This window comes from Peromyscus leucopus, chromosome 2, assembly GCF_004664715.2.
Source record: "Peromyscus leucopus breed LL Stock chromosome 2, UCI_PerLeu_2.1, whole genome shotgun sequence".
Lineage (NCBI taxonomy): Eukaryota > Metazoa > Chordata > Mammalia > Rodentia > Cricetidae > Peromyscus > Peromyscus leucopus.
Window position 1 is genome coordinate 138,688,939 of NC_051064.1, and position 27,743 is coordinate 138,716,681.

General features: G+C 49.4%; 1 protein-coding gene across 2 annotated transcripts in view; it reads right to left on the minus strand.

Annotated features, from left to right (window-relative positions):
- Positions 1 to 27,524, minus strand: part of Alpl (alkaline phosphatase, biomineralization associated) — a 61,013-nt gene extending 33,489 nt beyond the window's left edge. Inside the window, exon 1 of one of the 2 annotated variants that reach the window (XM_028875360.2) lies at positions 27,381 to 27,524. The gene's annotated coding sequence lies outside the window, so the exon portion shown is untranslated. Of the gene's footprint in view, positions 1 to 17,791; positions 18,022 to 27,380 lie in introns of those variants that run through there. The other variant, XM_037203089.1, reaches the window with a different exon arrangement.
- Between the last annotated feature and the right edge of the window lie 219 nt (positions 27,525 to 27,743).

Here is a 27,743-nt window from a genome sequence, read left to right on the forward strand (position 1 = left end):
TATAGTGAGACCCTGTCACAAAAGGAAGGAAGGAAGGGAGGGATGTGTGTGTGGGGTGTGTGTGTGTGGAGAATTAGAGGGGATTCCTGGGCAGGACTCCCCAGCACAGCTACAGACACACCTTCCCACAGGCTGTTACGGGTTCCATTTGACATTGGGTACCGGGCCCCGTGCTAGGGGTGAAGGTGTCTGCTCTGCAACCCTGGGCCCTTCAGTCTAGGGTCAGTCGGTCCCCAGGAAGTCGCTGGTACAGAGCTGTGTAACACCCATCTCAGGGGAGGTTAGAGGCACACAGGGGTGATAGGACTTGCCCAAGGTCCCTGAGCTGAAGACAGGCAGAACCAGCTACGGACCAGATGTGCCTGGCCCCAAGCCTAGGGCCTTTGCCCCTGGCCACTGAGTAGCAGGGGCAGGGCTGGGCCACAGCTCCTCTGAGGCTGTTTGTTCTGCCTAACTGCCCTCAAAGCAGTTTAAAAAGTTAAAAGGAACAGAAACACAGTGTCCCGGGACTTGCTTGCCCCAGTGCTCAGGGACATCAGCAATGATTCCTGGGCGCCTCTGTCATCCCAGATGACAGCCTCTCCCATGAGTCTGCCCTCCACCCCTGGGGCCCAGCTAAGGTGGACTTCAGAACTCCAGTGTCCCAGGACCTCCCGTGGTGCTCAAACAATGCTCCTGGGCTGCTGTTTATTGAGCAGCTACTGCCTACCAGGGGCCAACAGAATAGGTCAAAACCCTGTCAGTGGTAAGCCAACAGAGGAGGAAATGAACCCTGCTGAGGGGAAGGCAGGTTAGCAAGGCAGAAGAGACAGGGAGGGAGGGAGGGAGGGAGGGAGGGAGGGAGGGAGGAAGGGAGGGAGGGATCCCTAGAACCCATCTCCCAGGCTCTACAGCAGTGCCACACAGCTGAGAGTGTGCATCCATCTGGGGGAGGAAAAGAAGGCTCCAGGCTGCATTAGCAAGTCTATCACAGCCTACCACAACCCAGCCAGCACACACCACCACAACCCAGCCAGCACACACCACCACGCTCACTGGGGCTGGCTGTAACTCACACCTGCAGATACGGAAACTGAAGCCCAGAGGCAAAACCACAAGCCCGGGAGATGCAGGCCTTGACTGTGGTGTAGCTGGCCCCTAGAACCCGCTCCGGGCCCAGCCCATCCTTCCAGCCCAAGCTGGGCCCTCCTTTCCCGGGGCCTCCTTCTGTCTCACTCTGTGGCCTCAAAGCCCCTTAGGTTCTGTGGGCGCCATGGGCCCTGGCCCCCGGCCCCCGACTGGGAGTAGCTGCAGCCTTGCTTGCTTGACCTTGATCAGATGTCCTCCCTATTCGGATTCCCTACCGGTATCCACCCTTCTGAATGCTTAAGGGAAGTTCCTTGTTGTGTATCCTGCATTTTGGGCAGTTAACTACTTAGATGCAAGAATATAGAACATTGAGTCTGGAATGTGGACCATTGACAGCGAACTTCTGCCCTCCGGGGGTTCCTCCATTTGTGCTGTAAGCCTGTACGTATTTAAGGTTTCTTCCCTCTTTCAATAAACGGCATTCGACATCCAATCGTACGGATGACCCGCTGTCTTTTGTCTCTATTTTTTAATCCGCAGCCCTTCGCTCAGGCAAGGTGAACGGTTATCGGTAACGCGGGCGTTACCGCAACAAATGGAGGTTCCTACCGAGATTCTGAGAAAGAAGGACCAGCTGACGGACACTCTTGGAAGGCCGGCCGGCATTTTACAGGTGAGAGTGGATTGAAATGGGTGCAGGTAGCTCACAGTCAGTTAATTGGACTGTTGAAGCAGGAAGGCACCAAAGTTAAGTAAGGGCAAGACAGCTAAAGATTTTAAATGAAAAAGAAAATCTTCCCAATAAAGAAGAGGGAAGGAAAGGAAATCTCCCGTTAGAAAAGGGAGAAAAAATTTTAATCAAGAAAAAAGAATTTTCCCGGTAAAAAGGGGAAAAAATTTTTGAAACTAGGCCTAAAGATTTGGGCCCTGTAGAGGAAGGATGAAGGAAAGAGAGAAGCCTCTTCCCAATGGTAATGGAAAATGTAAAGACTTTTTCCGGTTGTAGAGTTTTCAGGATAGCTGAAAACTTTTGAGCTCTTTCTTCCCGCCAGTGCAGAGCGGCAGCATCTGAATTACAAAGAATCGGCAGGTAGGCCTCATTGCTGCTGGCTGAACAGCAAGCGAGCCCAGAGCTTAAAGTTTTACTGTCTGTTTGCTTAATTTTGGTTCAAATGTTTTTTATTTTTCCCTCAGAGTGGGAATAATTCAATATTTAGGATCCCTTCGTGGGAAATGTTTTTCTGTTTTTCCCTTATGGTGGGAATAACTCGTTATTAGGTAGTCCCTTCATGGGAGTAGAAAGTTTAAACGTGAATTTGTGTGTGCGGGGCGTGCTCAGCGGCTGTGGCGGACAGAGGCGTACAGGAGATAGCCCAAAGCAGCGGGCGGACAGGTACACGCCGGTAGGAGGCTGAGCCATGATGGAGTGTGGCCCAAGCAGGCGCTAGCAATAGAGCCTGAGCACTGGGCAGAGCCAGCGAGCTGGGGCTGGGAAGGGACTAGCACTAAAAGTTTAAACCGGGCCTAACTTCTGGTGAAAAATGGTTTCGGTCAGGACATTGAATGCTAAGTCAATGCCGTTTGAATAAAGGATGTTCTGTTCTTTTGATTGTCTTAATAAAAGTTTGGATGGATGAATGTTTGGATTTTCATGATAGATAAACTAAAGGAACAGGATTCATAATTTTGAACTATATATTAGATGTGCTCTTGTCTGTTGACCATTACTGAAAATTTGGCTCTGTGATTTAAGTTGCTTTCTAGAAATTCTTGGTTTAATTCTATAAAAATATAACACCTAAAATAAATTGGGTTATTAGCCTATTAAATAATGTTGCTAAGATAAACCCATAAATGATAATCTCTTCCTGATAAAGAGGTTACAAAATTAATTTTCCAGTAAATAAAATACAGGTAAATTGTTTGGTCCACATTGTTAATAATTGGCTATTTGTGTTAATGTGTTACTTGAAATCTATAAAAAAGAATCCTCTTTAAAATTTTATAAAATACTGAAGAGTATTACCTAAAGTTTACCTTTTCAAATCCTATAGAGATTGTATTTAATGCTTTTATAATTGGCATATGTAAAAAGGACCATGGAAACAAAAGCTGATGATAAAATTGCTCAATTATTATTGTTTTCATATTTTAAATTCAAAATGGTGCCGATATATAGAACTGGAGGCTTTGAAAGTACAGGAAAAAAGGTGTTTTGACAAACAGTTATCAATGATAAACAGCCTAAATTAAAAATAAAATTATATGGGATTGAGATTGAAAGATTATTGGATTCTGGTGCTGGATATATCTGTATTTTCACAAGAATCCTGAGATCCCAATTGGCCCCTTAAAAATTCTACCTCTAACCAAAATGTATTGGCACAGCTCAGACGCCATTACAGAGCAAGCTACTTGTAAATTGGAAGGATGAGGAAGGTCATGCAGGAACTTTTCAACCCTTTGTGCTACCTGACATTCCAGTAAACTTGTGGGGACAGGATGTGTTGGATGGCATGGGAGCGGTGCTTACTACACAGCCTGTACAACAGATGCTAAAGAGTCAGGGCTACTGCCCGGGCAAAGGCTTAGGGAAAATGTTGCAAGGAGACCCGCTCCCTGTGGCAGACAAAAACTGTGTCACTAGGGGTCCTGGCGATACTAGAGGATTAGGATCTTTTCCATAGAGGTCACTACTCAACAGCCTTCGATTATGCAACCGATAAAAATCACTTGAAAAAGTGATGACCCTGTATGGATGGAACAGTGGCCCCTTGCTAAGGAAAAATTAGAGGCTGCGTATGCGTTGGTTAAGGAGCAGTTAGATGCTGGACATATCATTCCTTCCACTTCACCTTGGAACTCACCTATATTTGTTATTAAAAAAAAAAATCAGAAAAATAAAGGCTGTTACAGGATCTTAGAGCTGTAAATAAAACCATGCTTCTCATGGGAGCAACACAGCCTGGCTTGCCTGCCCCTGTGGCAATTCCTAAGCATTGGCACTTAATTGTGGTTGACTTGAGGGATTGTTTCTTCACCATTCCTTTGCATCCCGAGGACAGTCCTCACTTTGCTTTCAGTGTTCCTTCAGAAAATCTTAAGGAACCTTATCAGAGATATCAGTGGGTGGTATTGCCTCAAGGAATGGCCAATAGCCCTACTATATGTCAAATTTATGTGTCTTTGGCCCTAGCTCCAGTTCGAAAAGCTTTTCCAGGTGTTTATATAATTCACTATATGGATGATATATTAATGGCTGCTAAAGATAAAAAACTTGTTTTTGATGCCTTTTCTTATTTACAAGAGGTTCTTAGCTTGGCTAATTTACAGATAGCCCCAAAAAAGGTACAGGTATCTTTTCCCTATCATTATTTAGGTCATGAATTGTTACGCACGGGCATACGCCCACAAAAGATTACTCTGCGCATGGATCAGCTACGCACACTTAATGATTTCCAAACCTTTCTGAGAGATATTCAATGGCTTCGGCCCACTTTAAAAATTCCAACAGGTCAGCTTCGCCCCTTGTATGATGTCTTAAAGGGCGATCCTGACCCTTCATCTCCCCATAAATTAACAGCTGAAGGACGTGTAGCCCTACAATGTGTGCAAGAGACCCTGGAACAGGCTCACGTACAGTATATAGATCTTAATTCTCCCTTATTGTATTTGTGTAAAGAATCATTGTCTTCATGCTTTTGCTTACATAGGAGTGCCAAAATGCATAAAGACTGATAATGGTCCCGCCTACAGTAGTACGGGATTTTCAAAATTCTGTCAAGATTTTTCTATTGTTAATAAGACTGGTATTCCTTATAATCCTCAAGGGCAGGCTATAGTAGAACGCTGCCATCGTACCTTAAAAACTTATATTGCTAAAGTAAAAAAGGGGGAGTTAGGGGCTCATCTTTCCTCTCCACATTCTATTTCCCTAGTTTTATATATTTTAAATTTTTTATCGGTGGATTCTGCTGGAGTATCTGCTGCAGATAAGCACTGGAGGGCTCCTGTTGCAAATCATCCTCTGGTGCAATGGAAAGATCTTTCTACTGGCACTTGGAGGGGACCCGATCCGGTGTTGGTGTGGGCCCGGGGATCTGTTTGTGTCTTTCCACAGGACAATGAAGTTCCTCTGTGGGTTCCTGAACGCTGTGTGCGCCCTGTGGCTGCTGCTGAATCCCAACATGGCAGAGACCTATTGGGCCTTCGTTAAAAAACTCTCCCCTTCTGATGCCAATGGGGATTGAGAGCCCAATACGGCCAGCCTTGGCAAACATTATTCTAAGCCTAGGAACTGTAGCCATGTGGTTGGATTCCTTAGAAGGTAATGTATGGTAACTTTTTTCAAAAAACATTGAGAATGTACCACACCTTGGAGATTAAGGATAACTCTGAAGGTCAATGAACTTCAGTTGTAAACAGTAGCATACCAGCTAAGCCTTTTTCGCATTTTGCAACCCCCCTCAAGCTGGTGTAGTACCTACTTTTCAGGAATGGCTCTGTGCAACATTTATTTGCCTCCTGAAATTCATCTAGCCTTTTTGAAGATACCTCAAAATTTGTGAGCCTGAATGTGGCCATTATTGAGGCCATTAGTTCTGCTCCTTGTTTGCTGTTTTTGTTTTCTGTTTTCTTTGTTTCTCAGTTGTTCTCTTGCAGACCTGCCAGCCTAAGTAGTGCTGAGATCAAGAAAAATGGGCCTTGGTGGTTCGTGTTCCTGGAGCCGTGTCCATGCCAGTGGACCGTGGCAGCTAGACACAGATGATGCTCACACGCTCCAGAAGAGACTCTGACATCGCTGTTGCCGTTGTTGCTGTTATAGCAGTGGTGGCCACTGCTGCTATTGTTTCTGGGATTGCTATTTCGTAATTGGTTACTACAGCTAGCACAATGGAGACCCTGGCAGCAAAAGTAGCTACCACAGTTAGTTAATCTTTCTTCTTATTGGGCATGACAAATTTAATTCCACTTTTATACATTATAATTGGCTTTGAAAGTTGTAAAATTATTAAAACTCAAGTTCCATTTGCTTATGGGATACCACCTTACAAGGACTCCAATTTACAGTAAGGCTCGTTTAAGAAGGGAATGGTTCAATTGCCTTTAGCCTCCTGGCTATGGGTGGGTTCGGACTTCTGTTGGTCTTTTCTGTGTCGCACAGATTGCAAGCCCAGTGCCACTTTGAGATCTTTGGCAGCAGTCACTCTACAGCTCACATGGTTGAGTCTGTATGATAATGAGTATTCAGAGACGGGTAATGCTTGGGGGGCTGCCACCAACCTAAGACAGAGCACTTGTGTGGCCTGGGCAAGTGTCTCTATGACGGGTAAGGTGGTCTGCTGGTCCCACGCAACCTAAGTCAGAAGCTCATTTAATAAAAAGGGGGGAACTGTGGGCGCCATGGGCCCTGGCCCCCGGCCCCCGACTGGGAGTAGCTGCAGCCTTGCTTGCTTGACCTTGATCAGATGTCCTCCCTATTCGGATTCCCTACCGGTATCCACCCTTCTGAATGCTTAAGGGAAGTTCCTTGTTGTGTATCCTGCATTTTGGGCAGTTAACTACTTAGATGCAAGAATATAGAACATTGAGTCTGGAATGTGGACCATTGACAGCGAACTTCTGCCCTCCGGGGGTTCCTCCATTTGTGCTGTAAGCCTGTACGTATTTAAGGTTTCTTCCCTCTTTCAATAAACGGCATTCGACATCCAATCGTACGGATGACCCGCTGTCTTTTGTCTCTATTTTTTAATCCGCAGCCCTTCGCTCAGGCAAGGTGAACGGTTATCGGTAACGCGGGCGTTACCGCAACAAGGTTCTATCCCAGCCCATGTGAGCCCTAAACCACCAGCCCCCTCTTGTCCCGTCTCCTCCATTAACTTCTAGCCCATCACTGAAAGCACATTTTTTTTTAAAAGATTTATTTATTTATTATGTATACAGTGTTCTGCTTGCATGTATCCCTTCAGGCCAGAAGAGGGAGCCAGATCTCATTACAGGTGGTTGTGAGCCACCATGTGGTTGCTGGGAATTGAACTCAGGACCTCTGGAAGAACAGCCAGTGCTCTTAACCTCTGAGCCATGTCTCCAGCCCTGAAAGCACATTTGTGTGAAGTCTATCAAAGCCATATGCACACACCCTGGACATACAACTGGAGCACACATCTGGGATGGGGCTTCCAATGAGCTTCCCCATCTGGGCTCATCTGGTAGAGCTCATTTGGTCTTCCCAGCACTGGGTGTGGGTGAAAGAGGATCTTGGTCTTGGAGGCAGTAGACCTGGGGTCAAGGCCCATGCTGTACCCCCCCATCCCGCTGATGGTCAAGCCCATGCTGTACCCACCCATCCCACTGATGGTCAAGCCCATGCTGTACCCACCCATCCCGCTGATGGTCCCGCTGATGGTCAAGGCCCATGCTGTACCCACCCATCCCGCTGCTGGTCCTGCTGATGATCAAGGCCCATGATGTACCCACCCATTCTGCACTTGGTCAAGCCCCAGGGTCCCTGTCACCAGAGTGATAAAGGAGTCATAAGAAAAGACTGAACAGAAGGCAGCAGGTGCAAAGGCCCAGAGGCCATGAAATACTGGAGGAATTGTGAGTGATCCAGTGTGTGTCACAGCTGGGGAGGGGCAAGTGAGGAGTCTGCCTTTGTGTTGTGTGTGTGTGTGTGTGTGTGTGTGTGTGTGTGTGTGTTTGAGTTTGGGAACTGTGTGTTTGTTTCTTGTTTTTTTGAGGTGGGCTAGCCCTAAACTCTTTTTTTCTATTATCTATCTATCTATCTATCTATCTATCTATCTATCTATCTATTTACTGAGATGGGGGTCTCTCTATAGGGCTGGTGTTAGAGGCACACAGGGGTGATAGGATCACAGAGATCGCCTGTATGGTTTTGAACTCTTTGGGTTTTTTTTGTTTTGTTTTGTGTTTTGTTTTTTGAGACAGGGTTTCTTTGTGTGGCTCTGGCTATCCTGGAACTCACTTTGTAGACCAGGCTGACTTCGAACTCAGAGATCCACCTGCCTCTACCTCCTGAGCGCTGGGATTAAAGGCGTGTGCCACCATCACCCAGCTGGTCTTGAACTCTTAATTCTCCTGCCTTGACCTCCCAAGTGCTGAGAGTACAGAAGTGAACCACTGTACTCGGCTCTCATTCTGGTTTCATTTGTTCACGTTTTTCTTTCTTCTGTTTTGTTTGTAATGTTTCTAATATTTAAAAACTACGGACCGGAGGCGCAGCTCAGTGGTGGAGAACTGGCCCTGGGTTCCACCCGGCACTGCAAAAATTAGTTAATTAAATATGAAGGCTCAGGCCTGTCTCTTGTAGACTGAGCTAGAATCCAGGGCTGGTGGCTCCAGTGTGTCTGTGACCAGCTTGTGACTCTGCTTTGGAGCTCAGGTCACTGTGCTCTAGGTGTGGTGGGGCAGGCCGGGGCCTGCACACCTCGATCGAAAATGAACAGAAGGGGACGGGGGCTGTAGCTCAGTTGGTAGAGTGCTTGCCTAGCACGGAACAGACTCGGAGCCGGATCCTCAGCACCACATGAACAGGGCAGAGTGGGGCATGCCTCTAATCTCAGCACTTGGGAGAATCACAAGTTCTAGGTCATCCTTGGCTATGGAGTAATACCAGATTGGGCCACATCAGACCCCGTGGGGGGGGGGTTGTTTTTTTTTTTTTTTAAATGCAATTAACAAACAAAAAACAAGTAGCAGACATTGCCCCTGCATCACTCTGAAGTCGACCCCAGATAACTGTGGAGCAAATGTGACTGAGCCCAGGCGACTGGGGCAACGGAAGCTCCCAGGAGACGGAGCTGGGCTAGCATGTGCCCAGAGTGGGAAAAAGGCCGTTTGAAAGCTGGATTGAGTTCTCTGCTCTCCTTGTGCACCAAAGTACCATCCCTGGACCACCACAGCCGGCACCCTTAGTTAGCAACGGGCAGCCTAGACAGCATTAAAGACATGCGGGGTCACAGGAAGGAGGTCACAGGAAGGACCCACAGACACAATCACCCCACACATGCCCTACTGGGCCAGGGCGTACTTTGACCTGAGTGGATGGCCCTCTCCCTCCAGACTCCTCCCTGGGGAGAAAAGGTGAGGCTCAGGCCTGCCTGTAGAGGGAACTGACCAGGCCACCCCCTAACACCAAGCCAGCCTGTGGTCCAGGTCTCTAGCGTGGTCTGTCCCCTTCTTGGGGTGAAGACAGGAGTTAAGCCTACTCCCTCACCCCAAAACACAGTACCCACAAACCAGGTGAACCACAAACAATGCACCCCCAGCTAAAGAGCCTGAACTCACAGAGCACAGTGACTTTGAAAGACAGATATAGCCATCAGAGACAGCACCAGAATCAGCTGCTTGGGGACAGAGGCCTCCAAATAAGCACTGGGAATTGGGAAGGGACGTGGGGGATGGGGGGGTCTTAGCAACACAAAACAAGAACCCGAAAATGCTAAAAAACTGATCAAACCAACTAACCAACTGACCAAGCAAACCCTGGAAAGAGTAGTCTGCACAGCAACTCACTGAAATAACCTAAGAGAGGATGAATTTAAAGAGGTCCAGGCAGGAGTCAGGGCACCCCAAAGGACACCACTGACTTCTGGCCGGGGGTGGAGCAGGTGCAGCAGGTGAAAGCAGCTGGATTCCTGGGAAGCGGCTCATCCACAGAGCTGTAAAAGAATCATTAAGCCTCCAGAGAAAATCATAAAAGGCTATTTTTGGGACTTCCTAAGGGAAAGAAAATTGCCAATGGACTTGATTAAAGTTTGTAAATGCCCTTCCTTTACAAGACATTTTAGAGGGCAGGTGAGATGGCTCAGCAGGTAGCAGACACTCCTCACCAAACCTGATGACTGGATTCGATCCTGGGACCCCACGTGAGGGAAGCACAGGACCACCTAACTCCCCGAAGTTGTCCTCTGATCTCCACGCAGGGGCTGCAGCACACGTGTGTGCACACGCGCATACTAAATGAAATGTAGTTGAAAACTATTAAAGATACTTAAGAAAGCAATAGACAAAATGCACGATGGGATTAAATGTTGACGTCAGCTGTGTCTGAACGGGACTGCTAGTTAGCAGTCAAAACGCACCCCCCCCCCCCCCGTGGCTGATAATAAAATGCACAACCCCTCAGGAATACAGGTACCCCAAGAAGAAAGCACCAAGAGCCAGGAAGATCTGGGGGGCCTTGACAGCACTAGCTACCAGGCCAAGGGAGTGAGACTCACCCACACCAACGGGAAAGCCCAAAACCAAATCAGAAAGACCAGGAGAGCAGACAGCACAGGCCTGAGATGCCAGCACTCAGAAGTGGAGGTCAGAGAATCAGGAGTTCAAGACTAGCCTCAGCTATACAGAGCCTGAGGTTAGCCTTCTCTATAGGAGACTCTATCTCAGGCAATCAGTAAGTAAATAAGACTGGGTGTGGTCCCAGCACCCCGGAAACACAGGCAGGAAGATCTCTGTGAGTTTGAGGCCAGCCTGGGCTACCTGGTCTCCAGACTGAGACTCTTGTTTTAAAAAAATAAAATAAATAATGTAAAATAAAGCAGAATAAATAGACGAACAAAACTAATCATTATAAGAATATAGAAAAACTTAGAATTGTTGCATATTAGCCACAGGAGCATATAACAGGACTGTAACTTCTTTTAGACTTGGTTTCCCTGTGTAGCCCTGGCTGGCTGGAAGTCTCTCTGTAGACTAGGTGGGCCTTAAACTTGTAGAAGATATTCCTGCCTGTGTCTCCTGACTTGGGATTACACAAGTGTACCACTATGGCTAGCACTATATGTGTGTGAGCCCGCGTGTGTGCACACGTGTGCACAGACCATGAGCTCTCATGTATGCTCACGTGTATGAAGTGCACATATGCACAGAACACGTGTGGAGGGCAGTGACAGCCTCAGCTGTTGGTCTTCACCCTCCACCTTGTTTGGGACAGGGTCCCATTGCCACTATGTACGCCAGGCTAGCTGCCAAGGATCTGCCCTCACATCTCCCTAGAGGAATGCTAGAGTTACAGATGAGCGCTACTGCATCCAACTTGACATGGGTTCTGCGAAGGTTTTACACATCCTTATGAAGCTGACATATGTGTATCATATGACCAACAATTCCACCCTAAGTATTAGCTCAAAGAAATGAAAGTCTATCTGCATGAAGATGCCCACAAGAGCATTCAAAGGAGGCTCATTTGTAACAGCCCAGACCGGAAGATCAAAACACCCGATAGCAATGAGTCAACAACGATGGGTTATTGCCATCTGGACCAACCTCACAATAGAGTAAGGGGCATCTGACCCAACAGGTGGGAATGCATCTCAGAAACACAAGAGTGGCAAAGTTCACACTTAGCATGTGCAAGGAAGAGAGAAAGAGAGAGAGAGAGACACCTATTACAGTCAAGAGAACGACTAGAAAATGCTAGACCTTTCTATAAATTAACGTTAAAGTGTAAATTAAATTCATACATTCCTTAAACTAGAGCTTACCAAAGCTGAGGTAAGCAGATGTAAAGAACCTAAATAAAGAAACTGAGACCACAGTGAAAAATCTTTCCCAAAGAAAATGCCGGGCAAAGATGACCTCACTGTTAAATGCTACCAAATTTCAAGAAACAAATGTTCTTGATTTTACTTGAACTTTTGCAGAAGGAGAGTTAAAAACCACCATCTAGTATGATGACCACGGTCACCACAACCCTCAAACCCAGAGGGGTGGAAGATCCTAGACAATATGTCACCGGCACAAGCCAAATCCACACTCAGCAACCAGCCAGGTCTGCAGCCAGGTCAGTCCTGGGAGCTCAAGTTGAGAGGCTTCATGGGAAAGTCTTTTATATGACGGGTGACATTAACAGATTAAACAGGAAAAGCTGTAATCATCTCAAGCATCTCAAAACCATTGCAAAAGCATTTAATGCACTCCAAACACAAATTAAGATTCTTTTAAAAGCTCCCAGTAGAGTTGGGGGTGTAACTCGGTTGCTAGAGTGCTTACCTAGCACATACAGAGCTCTGGGATCCATCCCAGCACACCAATTAGGGGTGGTAGTGTCCCCTGTGGTCCCAGGGGAGGGACTTGGGAGCAGAGGGCAGGAAGATCAGAACCTTTTCTCTGTGTAATAGCCCTGGCTGTCCTGGAACTCATTTTGTAGCCCAGGCTGGCCTTGAACTCACAAGAGATCTGCCTGCCTCTGCCTCTCAAGTGCTGGGATTAAAGGCGTGCGCCACCTCCGTCCGGCTTGAAGATCTAAATCTTAAGGTCTTGCATATGGAGTTCAAGACACCTAGTACAACCACTATTTATACACCTATGATTGTATGTACACATGTTCGTGTATGTGTGTGTGTGTGTGTGTGTGTGTGTAGGCACATGCATCCCATGGCGTTATGTGGAGGTCAAGAGGACAATTCTCAGGAGTTGGTTCTCTCCTTCTACCACGTGAGTCCCAGGGATTGAACACAGGTCTTCAGGCTTGGTGGCAAATGCCTTTCTTTACCTAGCGAGCCTTCTCACGCCTCTCAACCTTTCTCTTTTGAGACAGGGTCTCTCACTAGAACCTAGGATGACTGACTAGGCAGGGCAGCAAGCCCCAGGATCAGCCTGTCTCCAGCTTCTCAACACTGGGACCCCAAGTCCGTGTCACCAAGCACCACTCCCTGCACAGGCTTCAGGGACTGAACTCAGGTCCTCATACTGGGGCGACAAAGCCCTTCACCACCCGAGCCATCTCCCCGGGCCCGTGTTCATCAGGATTTCTAAGTGCTCTTTCCACATCAGCAAAAGGCTGAGAACCAAAGCCAGCAAACATGAATAGAGGCTGGGAGTGTAGCTCAGGGGCGGAGTGTTTGCAAGCTGGAGACTGTGGATCCCATCCTTAGCATGAGATAAAAGAAAGAGATATTGTGGAATTCATGGGAGGTATTATACAGCAGTGAAGAAGTGAGTCACAGATACATGCAAAAACAGAGCCGGAGCCTCAGCAATAGAAGACTGATAGAAAACAGTTAGGATTTACATACAGTGTGATGCTCTTTTTTTTTTTTTTTTTTTTGTGGTTTTTCAAGACAGGGTTTCTCTGTGTAGCTTTGCGCCTTTTCCTGGAACTCACTTGGTAGCCCAGACTGGCCTCGAACTCACAGAGATCCGCCTGGCTCTGCCTCCCGAGTGCTGGGATTAAAGGCATGCGCCACCACCGCCCGGCTCAATGTGATGCTCTTTCACAGAGTTAAATGCATACTTTGCATATGCATGCGACATATACAAGTGACTGTAAATAATAATCCCAAAGGATTATGGGAGAAATCTCAATCCATAAGGTGCGTGCTGCACAGGATGAGGACATGAGCTCAGGTCCCCAGAATCTTCTGGAAAACCAACCATCCAACAACCACAGGAAGCGGTAGTGCATGCCTGCAATCCCAGCAGGGAGGATACAGAGACAGGAAAATTCCTGCAGCTCACTGACCAGCCAGTCTATGAGCTAGAGGTTCAGGGAGAGACCTTCTGCAAAGAGGTGGAGAGCAATAGAGGAAGACACACGAGACCAACCTGACCACAACATGCATGTATACCCACCCAGGTGCACATACCCACAGGCATGCACACACTCACACTAGAGAGTATACACACACCACACATACATATAAAAATAAATGAGGGATGACAAGCCACATATATGGTGTTTATCTATATATGTATAATATTAATACTCATAAATAACAACAAAGATCAATAGGCTGGGCATGGTGGTACATGCTTTATTCCCAGCATGTGAAGGCAGTTTGTAAACTGTTTTCTACTGTGATGTCTTTATTAATGTGTAATTTGGGGGATGAACAAGTAAGAAAAGGCTGTGGCTTTGTGTGTCAAGTTGACAAGGAGTCAGCTGTCCTGGATGGTTTAATGTCAACTTGACACAACCTAGAGTCATCAGAGAGAAGGGAGCCTCCACTGAAAAAATGCCTCCATAAGATCAGGCTGTAGACAAACCTGCAGGGCATTTTCTTAATTAGTGATTGATGGGTGAGGGCCCAGCCCATTGTGGATGGTGCTACCCCTGGCCTGGTGGTCCTGGGTTCTATTTTAAAAAAACAGTCTGAACAAGCCATGGTGAGCAAGTCAGTAAGTAGCACCCATCCATGACCTCTGCATCAGTCTCTGCCTCCAGGTTCCTGCTTTGAGCTCCTTTCCTGACTTCCATCGATGATGAACAGTGATATGGAAGTGTAAGCCAAATAAAGCCTTTCCTCCTGGGGTTGCTTTGGTCATGGTGTTTCATCACAGCAGTAGGAACCCTGACTAAGAAATGGGGGTTCTGAATTTGGTGACATAAGTAACTAAACAAGGCTCCAATTACAGAACAGTGGCGAGACCACTTAGAGACAGTCAGGTTGGCCATTAATGCAGGGACAGATCTCCGGTCCATAAAAAACAGTGAGCAGGACTCCCAGCAAGATCCGCACCATGCCAGGCAGACAAAAGAAACACCTGCTCCTCATCCTGGCTCAGAGAGGCCCAAGCAATCTTAGGAATTAACAACCACTTTGTTCTCACGGTTTCTGAGGCTCAGTAGATCCATCACCCAGAACCCAGGTCAGGTCACTAAATCCCCTATGTTTAGAAGAGCCCCGCCCTCCACCTGTCCAACAAGGCGAGGACAGGACTGCCTGTAAATGCTTAGTGAGCAGTCGTTTCTAGAGAAGGAACGTGGAAAAAGACAGGTAGGGGTGAGGAAGCCCAGTTTAGTACCATCCCTCTACCTTGGGAAGACCATTTCTGTCCCTGGGCGTTGCGGTCCCATCTGTACCTGAAGGGGGCAGCGGCAGTGAGTCACCAAAGCTGTTCTGTTGTGAAGGGGCCAGCAACAAACAGGCCACTCACCTCTGCATTCTCCAGCCAGGTCCTCTTCATTCACCATCCATCTGGGTCAAAGGCCACATGCCCCAGGTCCTACCCATCTTCCTGACATCACCCCTAGCTCCAACCCTCTGACCTCTGTGCCAATTTCTCTCATCCTAAGTTTTATTTTTTATTTTTTTTCTCCCTTTCTTTTGGTTTGTTTTATTTCTGAGATGTTTTTGAGACAGGGTCTCATGTAACCCAGATTGGCCTGGAACTCACTACGTAGCTGAGGATGACCTTGAACCTCCCAAAGCTGGAATTATAGGCATGTGCCGCTATGCCTGGTTCATTCTCTTCCAATGGTTTAGGGTTTGCCCTTGAGCTCCTAGAACACTCTTTGTACAGGTTTTTGACCTCTCTCTCTCACCCTCCAGCTTAAAGGCCACCACCTCCAGAGTCCCCACCTTCAATCCCATAAACCTGCTCCTTGTCATACCTGTTCCTATTGCAAATAAATTTTGTTAACTTTTTTTTTTTTGGTTTTTCAAGACAGGGTTTCTCTGTGTAGCTTTGGTGCCTGTCCTGGATCTCACTCTGTAGACCAGGCTGGCCTCGAACTCACAGAGATCTGCCTGGGATTAAAGACGTGTGCCACCATCGCCCGGCAAATTTTGTTAACTTTTGCTCTGTCTTTTCCCAGGTGATGGAGCTCGGGCAGGGACCAGGCACTGCTGTGGCTCCTAAACCAGACAAGACACCCATACACACAAAATAATACAATCAAAATTAAAAGTAAATTAGTCGGGGCTGGAGAGATGACTCAGTAGTTAAGAGCACTGACTGCTCTTCCAGAGGACCTGAGTTCAATTTCCAGCACCCACATGGCAGCTCACACCCATCTGGAACTCCAGTTCCAGGGGACCCAACACCCTTACACAGACATACATGCAGGCAAAACACCAATGTGCCTAAAATAAAAATAAACAAATAAATAAAAATAAGTAAAGTAATATATATATAAAAAAAAGTTGTATTGAATGGCTAAATGGAGATCCTCTTACACCCTTCTCTCTTCTCCTCTTCCTGGCTCTTTTCTCCCTTCTCTGTGTTCACAGGTACCAAGAGTCTGGCACCCGCTAAGGGACCCTTGAAATGCCACTCCAGCAGGAATTTCTTGTGACAAGGGTGCCTTCCTTCCCCCACCCGGAGCCACTCCAGGCAGAGAGGGACAAAGCTCTACCTAGCAGGGCTGCCTCTCTCCCTAGTGGCATCAGGGCCTAGGCTGCCACAGCCACTGGAATGGGCATTTTCTCTGGAGTCTGCCCTGGGCAGCTGGAATGTGCCACAGGACACGGAGGCTGGCAGAGGTCTGCACTGTGAGCCCTGCCTGGCCAAGAGCCATGGGGAAGCACTTGGTTATTCAGCCAGGGTAGCTGCCCAGGGGGAAAGGGTACACTTCCCCCACCACAGGGAAGCAGGGCAGCCAGCCCGGCACAGCCTGGGAGCCCATGGTGGAGGAGGAAACTGGAGAGCAAAACTCTTGCATAAGTCACTGCGGGGAGATTCCTCCGGCCCAGGAAGACTCTGGAAGCAAGAGACAGAAACTCTGCGAAATCAGGCCCAAGGCCAGAGTCCTGGCTGGAGGCTGGGCCAGTCCCACCACCCAGACTCCTGAGCTAGCAGTGACCTCCCCTTGACCTGGAGACACAGGGAACAGATAAACTCTTCATGGTCGCTCTGGGGCAGGGGGCAGGTCAGTGATTCCCTGGGGTGTTCCGACACTAATCCTGCTGCTTGCTCAATTCCTGTCCTCCCCCCCCCCCCAACTCTAGCTCCAGAAGAAGCCACAGGTTCAAACATTTAGGCATCCAGCCCACAGAGATTTCTCCAGTGACTGAGTGGACCAGCCCAGAATCTGGAGCCAGGCTGCTGGCGTTCAACTTTGGATTAACCTTTTTGAGAGCTGCGTGACCTGGGACATATCCCTTCCCTTCCTCTGTGCATCTTCACCTTTGAGTAAAGGATTCCGGATCCTACTTCTTGGAGACATTTGAAGCTAATGAGGAAGGAAGGGGGTAAGAAGCCTCTTAGCGGCCCACACTGTGCGGAGCTTTAGTAAATGGCAGCTCTCGGGAGTCACAACATTAAGCAGATTAAGGAGAAGCAGGATGGAAACTCTGCACCAAATATTCCCAAGGGAGACATAGCTTCACTCCCCAAAGTCAAGCCCAGACTGGTACAAACCAAACCAGAAACCAGGGCACAAAGAGTCCAGGCTCTGAGTTCAAATCTCAGCACCACCATTAGCCAGCTCTGTAGGCCTGGGCACTTCAGGGTTCCTGTTTCTGTGTGACACACATCACATGGTTCCCCACCCACCCTGAAACTGTGAGACCTTCCTTCCTCAGCTTAGAGACACACAGGGCAGTCTGCACACTGCCAGCTCTGGGCAGTGCCAGGGAATCCAGGAGCTGACATGTTGGGTCTGCCCCAGATGGGGTGAGGCGACAGGTCAGTTACCTTCCCTAACAATCCCTCTGGACCCAACCTCCAGGAAAATGAGAGCAAGGCCTTCAGGAAGTGAGGATACCATTTCTTCCCCATGTATTACACAGAGCCCTGACTCTGCTCTTACACGGACCTGACAGCCCAGTGAGGTGCCAGGAAGCCAGCAGGAAACATCCAGAATCCTCCAGGCAAAAGCCACAGCCTCACAGCTGGAGTGCACACCCAGACCTACTAGTCACTCACCATTTGTTGGCCAAGTATCCATGTGTGACCAGAAACAGTAACAGCAGCAGAAGTCCCTCCCTCCCCTCACCCAAGAGGCAATGGGTGGGAGCTAAGTTACTGCACCTACCACACATCGGGCGGGGCCTCTGTCCCTTCTCTGCTGAAGGCACTCTGGTTTGCAGGTGGGTCTCCCAGCTTCTAACCCAGGGCACGGCCGCTGCCTGCACATCTCGTGATGGTCACAAGACCCACCATGTGCTCCACGCTGGGCTGGGTGGGTGTTTTCTCGGAGGTTTCACGGTCTGGGCAGCAGACATGCTCTCCTCACACCTTCGTGTTCTTATATAGTTGAACTCTTGAATCTGGGGCAGGGCTCTGGGTTGGGGAACTGAAAGCTGGCAGTGGGTGGGGGGGAGAGGGAGGGGGGGCGCTCCTATCTTATGCTCCTTAGAGCACATGCAGCTTTGGGGACAATCCAACCTTTGTACTGGAGAGCAACCGTCTGACCTGGAGAATATGTGCTCAATCTCCCTGAGCCTTGGATGCAAGAAGTAAATGAATAAAGATCTGTGATGGGCTTAGAACAAAGCTGGGCTCGGGACAGACCATATTTTAGATCAACATACACTGATATATCCATCAGTATACAGACCTCTGGTGGAGTTGGTTATTCAATACATGGATACTGAGACCCAGAAGTCACACAAGGTCACTTTTTTTTTTTTTAAATTAATCTCTGTGGGATTTTATTCTTCAAATATTTATTCATCTAACAAGCTTGTATGATGTGCCTACCATGCACCAGGGAGCAGGTATAGGTGGATTCGGGAAATGACCCCTGGGACTGTTAGTTATTTATTTTTGGTTTGTCAAACCAGGATCTCGCTTTGTCTCTCAGGCATGCCTGAATTCTCCATCTTCCTGTCTCTACGCTCCAATGGACAGAGCTAGGAAGACCACAATGGGGTGAGGGAAGGTGGCCAGGGTGAGGCCAGGAGAGGCTCAGGTGGTAAACATAAGCCTTCACATGTCCTTAGATCAGAGAGCTGGCGGGCTATGGGAAGTCCGACAGGTGCACTCCTGGGAAGGGCAGGAGCCCTGAACCCTATGGGTGTTTCTGTGGGGCTCTGCCTTCCTGGAGCTCACACTCCAGGCCAGGCACCTGTGTGAGATCAGATCTCACCCACCAGGCTCTGACCAAGGTCTAGAAGACAGCCCATCAGGTGGTCCTATTAGAGGGACCACAGGCCAGGAGAGCACCCTGCAGGGAGGCTGGGCAGGGAAGGGCAGAGCCCAAAGAGCTCGAGATACACTTAGGGCTTTTGGTTGGGCTCATGACTTAAATTTGAGGGTGGCTTCTGCCATCAATCTGACCTTGAGCAAGGTGCCTTGCCTCTCTGAGCCTCAGTTTCCCCTCTTGCTAAATGAAGACATTACTTTCAGGTATGAACAACCTTTTGACATTGTGACAAGATGTTGTCATCTATAATTTACACTCAAGAGCCACACAAGAGTTACTCCCCCCACCCCCTAAAGCCACAGAATTACAAAGTATCTGCACCACCAGCCGTTAGGACGGGGTTTCTGTGTTACAGCTCTGGCTATCCTGGAACTCACAGAGATACGCCTGGCTCTGCCTCCCGAGTGCTGGATCAAAGGCATACTTCAGTTACTTTTTTTTATCACACACACACACACAAAAAAAAAAAAAAAAATCCCTAATTTTGAGCCCCACTTTTAGCCATTATCAGGGCTGCAGACTAGACATGCTTGTAAGAATCCTCAGAGCTCATGAATAAAAAATGGCTTTAATGTCAGCACTCAGGAGGCAGAGGTAGGTGGATCTCTGTGAGTTCAAGGCCAGCCTGTCTACAGAGAGTTCCAGGTAAGCCAGAGATACATAGTGAGACTTTGTTTCCAAAACAAAAAAAAGGAAGAAATGGCTTTAACAGTTGAAGTACAGCGAGAGCCTGGATACGGAGGCTGCAGGAGGTAAAGTGACAAATCCATGCTATGTAGTGGATTGAAATAAACCTGGGATGCACCCCGGATGCACACATACAAGCAACAGGGGAGGCCCAACCCCACTCAAGTTAAAGTCACACTCCTGAACCCCCACCCCACTCCAGGCTCAAAGAACAAGCAGGACACCCCTGTGTGAGCCTCGGCTCACTCTTCTCCCCCTCTGAGCTTCAGTTTCCTGTTTGCAAAGGTCTCCTTCTGAGTCTAGGGAAGGGCCAGTTTTGAGCTGTGGCTTCGTGATGGAACTCATGATTGGCACATGATTAGGCCTTGGGTTCCATTCTCCACATTGCCGATGGTAGAACACTCTCCACTCCTGCTTGCAAAGGAATGTCACCTCCTAAGTGACACGGGTGACTCAGGAAGTGCTAACTTGGAGGCTGGCTGCCCTGAGATTGACTAGAAAGCAAGCTGAAGACACAAACAACATACTTCCCTTGAGCCAAGTTTTGGCTGGGCTGTTCGAGTAATTAACGGCACAGATGCATATAAATAAGGCTAACAGAGGGGTGAGTGGATAAGACATTTAGTAGGTGTTCCTTTCTGTTACTATTATTGTTACCACTGTTGCGGTTATTGGGGGGGGGGAACCTTCAGCTCTTTCCAGGAAAGCCTCAAACAGCCCCTTCCTTGCCCCTCTCACTTAAGCCAGGGCAGCAGCCAGACCCACAAACCAGAATTCTTGAGGCTAAATGTGGGGACCTGCTGTGGCCCCGTGAAAGGTCTTACACCACACCAGAAGCCAGTTCTGGCACAGGCCGTCTCAGAGTCCTTCCTGCACTCACTGAACCGAGTGCCTCCTGGACCAGCCTGTTTCCCACTACTCCTGGTCCACCACATTGCTACATTTAATCCAGTTCTGGGTTGTCCTTCTTCCTGTGTGCCAGTTCTCATTAGTGACTTGTGGCTGTCGTGGAGTAGCATACTGAAGTGGAAGGAATTTCAGCAGGAAAGAGAGCAGCGGTTGATTAATGATGTCTGACACAGGTGCAGGACAGGGGAGCGGCGGCATGCATGTCAGCTTTGTGTCACCAAGGAACTAGGAGAGTCCTAAGGCCCTGTTTGCATGAAAGATGGGTTTCAGGAAAGATACTAGATTGTGGAGACGAGGACAAAAACAAGGCTACTCAGCTGGGATTCAAATCTGTTCCCTCCGGGTGCTAGGGATGATTCCTGCTAGGGCCGCACTGGCCTTCTGGACCAGGAAGGGGTGTGGCCAGGCTGAGATTCATTTGTCTGGGAGAGCAGATGCTGCTGAATTAGAAGTCCGGATGGTGCTAGGTCCCCTCCCTTTGGGGACCACAACCCTGTTTTGCAAATCCTAAACAGGCGGTTCAACTGAAAATAGTGTGTACAACGAAGTCTCCTGGGGACTTGCATCCAAACATCAAACCTCTTCTGACCAGGCGTGAGACCTAACCTCGGGCCTAACGGCTGGTAGTGCAGATACTTTGTAACTCTGTGGCTTTCAGAAAGTTACTTTCTCTAAGCTTTGTACTTTATAAGACGGACAAAATAGCAAGTTAAAGACATTCAATGTAATTAGTTCAGCTTCTGGCCCAGAAAAAGCCCTTACTATTAGGTGTAAGGATGGGTCAAATTGTATTATCTACAAAAGATAAGCGCTGAAGGATAAGGGCTTGAGCAAGCTGCAAAGAGGAACGCTTAATAGCCATGATCACCATGATTGCCGTGAATTACTAAACTTTATTATTTCAACATAAATAAGGAACTGATCCTTCCAGGAAGCTGGCTTATGCCACTCACGGCTCAGGGAAGAGAGCCACTGGAATGGGTAGATTGCAACAAGGAGAGCCGTCTATTTCCTACTTCCCAGTGAGGGAAATTTGTGCCCCAATATCCGGGGCTGTCACAGGACCACATGAATGTCACCAGGAAGTTAGAGACAGTGGACTAAAGGGAGGCAGGAGTGCATGTGTTCCTGGGACCTGAACCTGGGGACTCACATATGCTAAGCAAGGCCCTCTATCCTCTGTCTCTGTGCTGAGTTTCAACACTTTGAGACACACACTCAGCTATTGCCCAGGCAGGCCTTGAACTTATTATCCTCCTGCCTCAGCTCCTAAGTAACTGGGATTGAAGGCCTGCAGCAGGCTTTCTTTTCTTCTCCTTTTCACAGGTTCGTGTAATCCAGGTTGGCCTCCAACTTAATATATAGCTAAGGATGATCCTGAACTTCTGTGTGCTGGGCTTGCCATGCCGCCATGTCCAGTTTACTTAGCACTGGTGATGGCCTTTGTGAATCATGAACAAGCATTCTACCCACTCGACACACCCCCCAGGCCGGCGGAGGTTTAATGATCGGAGAAGACAGTCACAGCAGTTTAGCAATGGGCATGCCTAGAAGGAAGGAGTTGGGGACCGGGACAGTCCTGACTTAGCAGCAGATACGTGAGTCAATCCCATGCAGAGGTCGGTTAGTCACTCTGAGGTAGGGTGGACAGAGAAGGGCGTGGCCTCTGCAGCCAGCTGGACCCACTGCCTGCTGACCGCCAGATGAAGGACAAAACTTGACCCTTCAACCCAGAGATCCCAGGGGACGAGGACTAAGCCCAAACAAAAACCCAGGGGAGGGTAATGTAATTACAGTATTTAACAGGCTGAGGCGGGAGGACTGCCTGCCTGCCAAAAGTCTGAGCCAGCCTGAGCTACATAGTGAAACTGTTTCAAAAAACCAAACCAGAAGAATAACAAAAGACGGGGGTCACGGGTGCAGGAGGGGCCGGGGGCTCCCAACAGGGTCTCTCTGGTCCTACTAAACAGAAAACACCTTCCAGACCCTTCCACAGGTCTACAACATCTGTGTCTCTTTAGCAAGAGGGCAGAATGGGGCATGTGTATGTGAGTGCCGAGAGGTCGGGGTGGATCGAAGCACGATTTTACACAGGGTATGTCAATCTCTGCAAGTACATGGGGCAAGGGACCTGACATCACTGCCAGGAACTGAGGACCCCCCAGTTCATTTTGTGCCCCCTGAACAGCTTATTCCTGTGGACCTAGACTCATGCCCGGCTGCGCTCCATATTTATCCACTGGGCACCACAGCCTCTCATGGTGCCCTTTGCTCTCACAGTGATTCTGAGACTCCAACCAAGGCCATTTTGGTACCCACCTGTCATCAAAGACTTTTGGCACCAGCAAAGGGATGAAGAAGAGAGCCGTGGTTAAGATTGTAGGCCCTGTGTGTGACACGGGCATGAGATGAGGTGAGGTGACAGATACCACGTGAGTCCCTTCTCCCAATGCTGCTCATGCCCGAGAGAGTAGCTACATCTTGCGTTCCTATCCTAGGTCCTGCCCCAGCCCCCTGCAGGCTGGCCCCAGCCGCCCACAGCCATTCAAATATGATCGGAGCCTGTTTAAGGCCTCCCTAACTCCCCCTAAACTACAAACTCGGGGGCAGCTGGCCATGTTGGCGAGGTGAGCGGACTGTGTGAGGGACTGGGGCACCTCAGGAACTGCGGTTAAATGGATGGAGCAGCTGTGGCCCAGCCATTGTGGCCAGGCAGGGGCGTGGCCCCATACAGCCACATCTTCTGATCTTTCAAGAGAAGCCAGAAACCAGTGTTTTTATGTAAAATGAAACCAGCCGGGTTTAACAACACCAACAACTAAATTGAAGCTTTGAACTCACTGTAGGAGCCAAGCCCACAGCCCCCCAGACCTCCAGGCTCTGGGCCCTCCTCACACAGAAGGCCAGATGTGAGGGACCTCAGTTAGGCCCATCTCAAGTTTAAGGAAATCCCATCCTCCTTTTTCTTCAGACATCTTGGTTTATAGATGGGGAAACTGAGGCTAGAAAAGGGAAGTGACTTACCCAAGGTCACACAGGTCAACACCTCTCCTGAGCTCAAGATCTCTCCTGCACCGTCTTCTTCCTCCCTTGAGTGATTACAGCTTTTCAAACAAAGGTAAGTTGGGGCTGAGGACGTGTCTAGCATGCATAAAACCCTTGGTTTTCATCCCAGGACATAAACCAGGCCTAGAGGTATTCATCTGTGATCCCAGAACATGGGAGGTGGAGGCAGGAGGATCAGAAAAGTTCAAGGCTATCTTCTGCTACATAGCAAGTTTCAAGGCCAACCTGGGCTATATGAGACCCCGCTTCAAATAAATAAACAAAAGCAAATTAAGGACATATAATGGAAGTGACACACCAACACACCAAGTTCAAGAGGGGTATGGGGGGGTGTCACTTTTGGAAAATCCAAAGAGCCAGGAGGCTGAGTCCAAGCAACTGTTTGCCTCTGGGCAAACCTCTTTCCCTTTCTGGGCCTCACAGATACCAATGTACACAGCCAGCAGCGTCTGGAGGCCTGGCCGGTCTACAATTCTAGGCATCTCTGAGGTCTCCTCTCCAGCCAGCACTTTGCGGCCTCTGATGACTATAAAGCAATAATAATAATAATACTGGGAGGGCAAGTCCACGCTAGCCAGGAAAGAACACCACAGTTTTAGAGAAACCCGACCCTTGGTTACTGGAATTCGAAAGGGACCATGGTAATAACATGGGGGGGCAGTTTAACCACCATCCTAGAGTTAAACAAAATCACATCTGCTTCAACTTCTTCATCTCCTCCCCCAGCCCCCACCCTCATCTCAAATTTTACCCCTTCATTTGAGAAGTTAAATTAAATGCAAACAATTGATTTCATGCCCACAGCGAGGCTGGGGTTTGAAGCATGGAAAAAGCATGGAAAACTTAAAGCATGGGCTTTTTCTGGGAGCAATTACAAAATGTATGAGGCAGGGTATAAGAAGGCAGATAAATATAGAGAGCACTTTGGAGTGTTCTTTGAACACGGAGCGTCAAATAATGATGCTGGGGGCCCACTATGAGCGGGCACTCAGAGAGGGAAAGAGACCTGCTTCATGTCACAGGTGTCGAGAACTGGAACCAAGGTACTGACTCAAACTAGCACTTTCCCGGTTTTCTAGGCTCTGTCCCCTTGGGCTATGAAACTGCCTCCCAGGGAACACAAACTTCTCCAGAAGAACCCATACAGGTGAAGCCTCAAGTTGGTAGACTGCTTATGACCTGGCAGACCCTCGGCAAACGATAACCCCCCATGTGACACATGAGAAAACAAAGGGTCCAAGAGAAGAGAGGCTTGTCCAGGGTCACACAGCAGCACAAATAATGGATTTTCAATCTACTGCCGCCCACTGTACTCTGACGGGTAGAGCAGCTCCAGAAAAAAAGAGGGGGAAAAAAAGCCAAAATAACAAACATACCACACAGCCCAGGCCTGCTGTGCCAATGGTGATGGGGCTGATGTGCGAGGGAGCTCAGTCAGCATTCCTGTGGCCAACGCGGAGAATTCTGAGCACCAGTTCTCAGCGTGGCTGGCTCACACTCCCCACAATGCTCCCCTCCAGCTCCTCGGGTTTGTGTTAATAAGCCCAGTCAGATAGACTTCATGCTGAGAGCTTCAGGCTCCACCCCTGAATCCTGCCTCCCCCACCCCCACCTCACCCCCCATCTTCCCTTCCCCAGAAACCAGAAGCCCACAGACTGTAGAGCAGGGAGATGATGGGACTTGAAATGGTAGGTCTTTGGGCCTAGCCCTGGATACCCAAGTGGCTTCTATATGTCCCAGGGCAAGTCACTGTCCCTTCCGGAGGTTTCTTCACAGGCAGAAAAGGATAACATCTCCTGCCTTTGCAGAATAGACAGGACAGGGATTGGCACTGAGCTGCACAATGAGGTAGGGGTGGACGGCAGGAGATTCCGGGGCTGTGCCCAGCCTGGAGCTCCAGGCTCCCTTCCCAGGAGGAAGTGGGTCTGAGTAACCATAAGGGCAGAGTGCTCCCTCATGGCACAGCCCAGCAGGGAGTGGGCAGAGCCTGGGCAAAGGTGGTAGGCAAGACCGCAGGGTACAGAGGCAATGACATAACTCTCCGTACACGGACTCTGATGCAATTTCTGCTGAGATCAGAGCTGAGAACAGTCGCTGTTTTCTAACACATGAACCTGCTAAATACCTTGCAAGCTGTACTCAGAGTCCTCCCCACCAGTAGGTTCTCAGGACCTATCAACTATAGCCCCTCAGCTACAATGAGACCAGAACTGTGCCCTGATCACACAGCTAGACGGCCTATCTTCATTAGTACCACGTGCTGGCGCTCCCAGTGACACACATTGTTAGTTACATTTTCACCCCTTTCTTTGAGAATTACCTCATTTTGATTCTACCATAGCAGTTTTGACACTCAAATCCTCAAAGCCTGAAAAGATTTTGTCATGCCAATGTCCACTCCCAGAGGCGGGTTCTGTCCTTACGGCGCCATCGTCAGCACCTAGAACAGCACTTAGCACAACGCTGGTGTCTGGTAAGTTTGGGTGGATTGAAGATACCCAGTGTTCTGGCCTGCCTGGTCTTTTGGTTCAGTGTGGTCCTAAGGTATAGATGGGACCATCGCGGACAGGGATGGGGACCAGCCCAGGCCTGTCTCACTCCACCTTTGAGAAGTTGTGTTCTCCCCAGGGAATTCAGGGACAGTTCAGAAACTGGACAGGGGGCAGAGAGAGATGGGCAGGGCTTGGAGAGGCAGGAGTTGGCGGAGAGGACCAAAGGATGGAGGATGCGGGAGGCAGGTCCAGTCCAGGAAGATCAGAGGGGGCTGTCCATCTCTTGGGCTGCAGGAGAGCATAGGGACAGTTCAGCCACAGGATGAAGTCACTTGTCCCATTTGTAAGTGAGATGTCTGCCAGGTGTGTCAGTGCAGGTTTTAGCACACAGTAGGCATTCAATAAACACCTCATTTTCACTAATTCTCACCCAGCCTGAGAATCTGGGCTTGCCTGAGGGGGGCCCTTTGAGTTCTTCTTGGGGCCCAAACATTCTTTCAGGCCTGAGACCCACCCCTCTTTTTACATTTTATGTATGTATGTATGTATGTATGTATGTATGTATGTATATGTATGTATGATTTGGGACACAATCTCCCTAGGTAGCCCAGGCTGGCCAGCTCTCCTCAGCCTCCAGATTGCCAGCATCACCACTCCAACTCTCTTTTAATCAAGGATTCACAGGCACACCCCAGAGTCCTTTGCAAGTCCCCCTCCCCCAGGGCCATTACTGTTGAAAAGGATCACCACGGCAGGACAATGCCGCCGGGTGAGGATGAAGTTTTTCCTCCGCCTTGGGTCTTGCCGCTGTGACTGTGCCTTTAACCCTTTCTTACCCAGACCAGGCAAGGCAGCAGCCCCACTCTCACCTGCTCGCAACCCAGAGCCGGTCTCAGGCTCCTTCCGTTTCCTGGGCTCCCCCACTCCTAGACAGCCACTAGCACGCGGTCTCCGATCTCTCCCGCCAAGGATCCCAGCACGTGCTTTCCAGATGCTCCCCGACTATTTTAGACATCAAGGGGGATAGAGTGGCTTGGAACCACGAAGAGCGCAGCTGTGGGCTACGGCGCCGCGTGGACACCAGGAGCAGGTGCTTAGCATGAGGATGGGGTCCTGGTTAGCGGTGCCGCGGGCGCCACGTCCATCATTCAGCCAGGCCCCAAGAAGAGCGCGCGGGGATCGGAGAAGAACGAGTGGTCGTGGGTCCCCAGGGCACCTGACCTTCCACGTGTCCCCACCGTGACTGGGACAGTCACTGCGGGGCTGGCGGAGCGCACATGTAGGGGTCGAGCCAGCCGCGGGCGCACCATGCTTTCCTTACCTGCAGGCACTCGTGGGGAGGGTCCGTCCCGGCGCGCGAGCGGCGGCCCTAGGGAGCGCAGTGGCGGGAGCGTACGCTGGCGGCCACCTCCCCCGCCGGCTTATGAAGGCAGCCCGGCCCGTGCGCCCGCGGGTCTCCCCGCCCCCGCCCGCCCTGCCCCCGCCCCGCGCCCCGAGCCCCAGGCCGGTGCCTCCGTGTTGCCAGGGCGCCCCCTGCCGGGAACGCGACTCTCGGCCGGCCCGAGGGTTGCAGCAGACCGGGTGGCCAGCCTTGCCTCCCTCTCCCTGCGGCTGATCCTGGCCTCTGGGGTGCCGCTGGCTACCGTCTTTATCTTGATTTCTTTGTGGGAGTCTTTGTCCCTCG